Below are 6239 nucleotides of genomic sequence, written 5' to 3' on the forward strand. Positions count from 1 at the left end.
GGACAACCCATAATGCAGGTATTCCCTGGTGCTGGTATCCTGGGAAGGAGGAATATTGGCGAAGACATCACCAGGTGCCACCCAAGGCAAGGCAATGGCTACCTATGGACAACACCCACTATTGGGATCATTTTTTCTGCAAGAATTGGGGGTACCCAATGGATATCTAAGGAATAAACTGAATATCTGGATCGGTGGAAATAATTTTGCCTTGAAAGGATAACAAAAAGTACCAAGAAAAAATCCAAGTTATTGTGCTTAGTCAACTTTATGACATAAATACAAAACCAAAATATTTGCATGGCACAATGGAATTGGATAGGCTAGAGGGAAGATTAACCTGATTCAAGCAATGAAGATGACAAAAAAGTGACCTAAATATATATATATATTTCTCTCTCATCTAAGAATCCAGCAGTAATCAACCCAGGAATGGTGAGCTAGCTCTGCCTTACTAACAAGTAGTTTAATAAAGCAAATTTTTCATAAGGAAACATCACAATACCATGGGTTTTAAAATCTTGTATGTCATTTTGGATATTACAACTTTGAATATAAAATTTTATATGTCATTGTGAGGACAAACATCAGATTACAAAATAAAACACCTATGCTTAAAGGCAGCGACTGTGAAAGTTAACTGTAAAAAACAGAATTAGGGTTGAGAACTGCAAGGTATGGACATGTGTTTTTTTTTTCTTTTGGGGTCACACCCAGCAATGCTCAGGGATTACTCCTGACTTTGCACTCAGGAATGACTCCTGGTGGTGCTCAGGGGACCATTTGGGATGCTGGGAATCAAACCCGGGTTGGCCATGTGCAAGAAAAACGCCCTATCCGCTGTGCTATTACTCCAGCCCCTGGGCATGTGGTTTTAATGTGAGCGCTCCAGGTTCCATCTCTGGCATTGCAGGGCCACCTGGGAGCCACTGGGATCAATCCTCAAGCACTGAGCCAGGAGTGTTCCCTGACCACCACTATGGTCCCCAAAGAGCAAACAGAACTTGTGGCTTGGGATTATTACCTTGAAAAATGAAATCAGTTAAAGAGCTAGTACAGTGGGCAGGGCACTTGCCTTGCCCGTGGCCTGAGCCATCAGGAATGATTTCTGACTTCAGAGTCAGGGGTAAGCCCTGAGCACCACTGGGTGTGGATAAAAACCCAATAAACCAAAAAAATGGGGGAGGAAGAAGAAATCAGGTGCCAAACTAGATCAAGAATCAGTTAATTGCAGCCGGAGTGATAGTACAGAGGATAGGGAGTTTGCCTTGCATGCAGCCAACCCAGATTCAATCTCCGGCATCCCATATATTTTCCCAGGCACTTCCGGGAGTAACTCCTGAGTGCAGAGCCAGGAGGAACCCCTGAGCATTGCCGGGTGTGACCCCCCAAAAAATAATAATAGTTAATTGGGAACTACTTTAAAATACTACAATAGGAACTGAGGAGATAATATAGTGGGTAGGGCATTCACCTTACAAATGATTGGCGTAGATTCATTCTCTGTCACCCAATATGGTCTCCAAGCCCAACCAAAAGTTATTTCTGAGAATAGATTCATAAGTTAAGTTCTGAGCACCACCAGGTGTGGCCCCAGAACTAAAAGGAAATATTGTAATGTGTGTTAGAATGTTGTAAAAAGAGCAGATCTTTGGGCCAGAGTTATAGTAATGAGGTAATGTGCTTCCCTTATAGATAGACAAGCCAGGTTTGATCCTTGACACCCCATGTGGCCCCCTGAGCCCTCCAGGAGTGATTCCTGAGTGCAGAGCTAGAAGTAAGCCATTAGCAAGCCCACCCCTCAAAAAGCAGATCTTAAAAGGAAGCTCTTGTCATAAGAAAAAAAATAGTAACTGTATAAAAAAGGAAGTTAATAAATGGTGGGCATTTTACAGTCTATACATATACTGGAACTTTGTGTTATATATCTGAAACTACTATTGTACATCAATCAAACATTGGTAAGAAGTAATTTATGAATTGACTTAGGCTCATTAATATGAGTAATTTTTCATTTAGATCTAGTAAGTCTAACCTTGAGAAATTTAACAAAAGTGACCACTGAGTACTCTCAGATCTCCAGAAAATAAATGATATGATTACAGTTTATAATAAAAATTAAAAATTCGCAGAATTTTTAATCGTAGTATTTTTTGAAGATTTTAGGTTTTCCTTAGTCTGGTTATGCATTAAGGGAATCTGTCTTAATATTTAAGAAAAATAATTGTTAGGGGGCTGGAAAGATAGTACAGTGGGCAGGGTGCTTGCCTTGCATGAGGGTGACCCATGTTCGATCCCTGGTATCATATACAGATGCAGGAGTCTTCCAGGAGTAATTCCTAAATACAGAGTTGGGAGTTACCCCAGAGCATCACCAGGTATGGCTCAGAAACAAAAATTGTTAGAATATTATGAATAAATTGTGGAAGTAGCACTGTTTAACTCCATGCACGTGTCCTTCACTCTACCCTTTTGATAGAATTTTATAGATATGCAATAAACCATGCCCAAAATATTACTAACCTATGAATTTTCAAGGTGGTCATGTCTCAATATCATCAGTTTACTTCCTTACGTTTATTCAGATAAAAGAAAAAATATACTCAGGTAAGAGACAGTACAGTGGGTGACAAGCTTCCCTTGCACGTGGTTGACTCAGATTAGATTCCTGATCACTGAGCAGTGACCAGTAGTAACCATGGAGCACAGCCAGGTGTGACACTCCCCTAAAAATACTATCTCACATGCTCATATTCTTCATTTTTCAATAGCAATGATTTTCTAAAAATTTAAGCCTCAACTGCTTACTTTTACTATTAGTTTTAAATGGCTCATTCCTGCACTCATTTGTGGAATATAAAATAGCTTGGTATGAATATAAAATAGCATAGTATGAGACTAACACCCAAGAATAGTAGAGACAAGGGCCAGGAGGATTGGTCCAGAGTTGAAAGCCTGCCTCAAGTGCTGTGGGGAAAGGCAGTTGGGGTACAAAAGGGACCACTAAGTCAATGATGGTTGGAGGGATCACTCAGGATGGGAGATGTGTGCTGAAAGTAGACAAAGGACCAACATGATGGCCTCTTAGTATTTGTATTGCAAACCTTAATGCCCAAAAGTAGAGAGAGAAAGGACAGTGCCTGCCATAGAGGGAGTGGAGTGGGGAAGGGGTGGCAGGAGGGATACTGGGGACATTGGTGGTGAGAAATGTACACTGATGAAAGGATGGGTGTTCAATCATTGTATGACTGAAAATCGTGAAAGCTTTGTAACTATCTCACAGTGGTTCAATAAAAAATGAAACTTTAAAAATAAATGAATAAGATGGCTCATTCACATCTACAGCAATAGCACAGTAGGAAAGGCATTTGCCTTACATGAGGCTGACCTAGGTTTAATTCTCATCAGCCCATTTGATCCTCCAAAACCTCCAAGGGTGATCCCTGAGCAGAGAGCCAGGAGTAGACCTTGAGCATAGCTGGGTATAACTCAAAAACCAAGAGAAGAACAGAAAATGGCTCGTCTATCTACCTATTTCCACAGAGATAAATTAGAATTAAAGCATCACTGAAGGCTTTCCCACACTTACTCCATTTGAAAGGTTTTTCTCCAGTATGAATTCTGTGATGTCGATTAAGTTGTGAGTCACAATCAAAAATCACAAATCATCCTGTTAATCGATTGCCTCGAGCAGGCCCCAGTAACGTCTCCTTCATCCTAGCCCTGAGATTATATTCAAGGCTCTTTAGGACAATGAGACCCATCATTGTTACTGGTATTTGGCATATTGGGTACGACACAGGGAGTTTGCCAGACTCTGCCATGGGGGCAGGCTACATTCGGTAGCCTGCCAGTTTGTCCAAAGTAGGAATGAGATAATAAGAGGTCATAATAGGATGCCGCGTGGCCGCGAAAGTTGTGAGTCAGTCCGAAAAAATTATTGGCATGAAACAAAGTTACCCATAAGCTTAAGCCAAATTTACAATTCACCCACAAAAACTTCATAACTTACTTTATTATATTCAATCACAAACTATGCTTATCTTGCTGTTTTGTTGGACCACAGCCAGAAGTACTCAGGACTTACTCCTGGCTCTGTGCTCAGGGATCTCTCCTGGCAGACTCGGGAAACATATGGGATATGAGGGATTGAATTCGGTTGGTTCCCTACCCACTGCACTCCCTCTCCAACCTCAAATCACACACTATATTTAACCCATTATGAACACACAAAAAAATCTTATCAACCTCTAAACCAATGTATTCATTGTTCTTAGTTTACATTCTTTTTCATGAGCCTATAATAATTGCTACCATAATTTTTATTAGTTGTACTAGATGAGAAGCAAATTAAACAAATCAAATGTAACAATTATTTCAGCTTTAGTAAAGTTGTGAATTCAACTTTCATATATTTATTATGAAGTTTCTCTAGGATAAATATTGATGATATAGAAAAGTTAATAAGTTTATGCAAAGAATTTTTTATAAAACAAACACTTGATTATATAGTCCTATATTCAGGACTAAAATTCCAAGTGGCTAAAAACCAATCCAAATTAATACAAAAATTTACTGGATCCCAAAAATGAAAAAAGCATGAGGGACCAATTCAGACTTCAGATTTGATTGGATTCCTATCAAATCATGCCATCAAATTTATTTCTCATTTCCTTATTTTTCTCTGAATTTAGTGTGTCAAATTTATTTTGAAGAGGCTTTTTTAAATGGCAAAACACCTTACATAGAAAGCTGCAATTTAAAAAAATCACTATTGCCTTTAAAAAAAACATCTCATTTAGTCTAAATGTTAGACAGGGACATCTGCAAATTCCTTACTAATCACTAGGTTGAGGGAAATAATTACAGTGTGACACACACCTGTGACTTCATCAAAACTATGTACTTTTAAGGGTGAGGTAATTCTCAAATGGGGACAGAAATGAAAGGCTGTTATTCATGCTATCTCAAGTAACAGACTCTTTCACATATATTACATAGAAAACTACCCAAAAAATTTGTGGTATTTATTTAATAAGAACTGAATGGGGCCAGAGCAATAGTATAGCGGGTAGGGTGTTTGCCTTGCATGTGGCTGACCTGGGTTCAATTCCCGGCATCCCATATGGTCCCTCAAGCACTGCCAGGAATAATTCCTGAGTGAAGAGCCAGGAGTAATCCCTGAGCACCACTGGGTGTGACCCAAAAGGAAAAAAAAAGAACTGAGAGGTAAGTACATGTTTTCTTTCTTAACCAGAGAGTTTATTATGAATTTTCTGATGTCGTCTAAGGGCTTTGGCACAGCTAGAATTATTACCACATTCAGTACAGTTCAAGGGTTTTTCTCCTGCATGTACTCTCTGGTGTAGCCTAAGGGACAACACCTGATGGAAAGCCTTCCCACAGTCATTACACATATAAGGTTTCTCTCCAGTATGAACTCTTTGATGCTGATTAAGATATGAGTCACAACTGAAGGCCTTGCCACATTTGTTACATTCATAGGGTTTCTCTCCTGCATGACTTCTCCTATGATGAATTAGAATTAAAGCATCGCTAAAGGCTTTCCCACACTTACTGCACTCAAAAGGTTTTTCTCCAGTATGAATTCTGTGATGTCGATTAAGTTGTGAGTCAGTCCGAAAAAATTTTCCGCATTTGCAGCACTCATAGGGTTTTTCTCCGGTATGAATTCGTTGATGTTGATTAAGGTGAGAGCGATAGCTAAAGGTCTTCCCACATTCGTTACACTGAAAGGGTTTCTCTCCTGTATGAATTCTTTGATGCAAAGTAAGGGCTATGCGTCTACTGAAGGCTTTCCCACACTGATTACATTCATAAGGTTTCTCTCCAGTGTGGATTCTCTGGTGCTGATTAAGATGTGCGCTTTGTCGGAAGGCTTTGTTACATTCCTTACATTCATAAGGTTTCTCCCCGGTGTGGATTCTCTGATGTTCAACAAGGAAGGCATAACGACTAAAGGCCTTCCCACATTCGTTGCATGCAAAGGGTTTCTCTCCGGTATGGATTCTCTGATGTTGAGCAAGGTGTGCACTCTGTTTGAAGGCTTTGTGACATTCCTTACATTCATATGGTTTCTCTCCGATATGAGTTTTCTGATGCTCACTGAGAAAGAAGTTATGGATAAAGGCCTTTCCACAGTCATTACATTCATATGGTTTCTCTCCACCATGAATTCTCTGAGGTTGAGTAAAGAAAGAGTAACATCTAAAGGCATT

The sequence above is a fragment of the Sorex fumeus genome, unplaced genomic scaffold, assembly GCF_029834395.1.
Source record: "Sorex fumeus unplaced genomic scaffold, SorFum_2.1 ptg000122l, whole genome shotgun sequence".
NCBI classification, from domain to species: Eukaryota; Metazoa; Chordata; class Mammalia; order Eulipotyphla; family Soricidae; genus Sorex; species Sorex fumeus.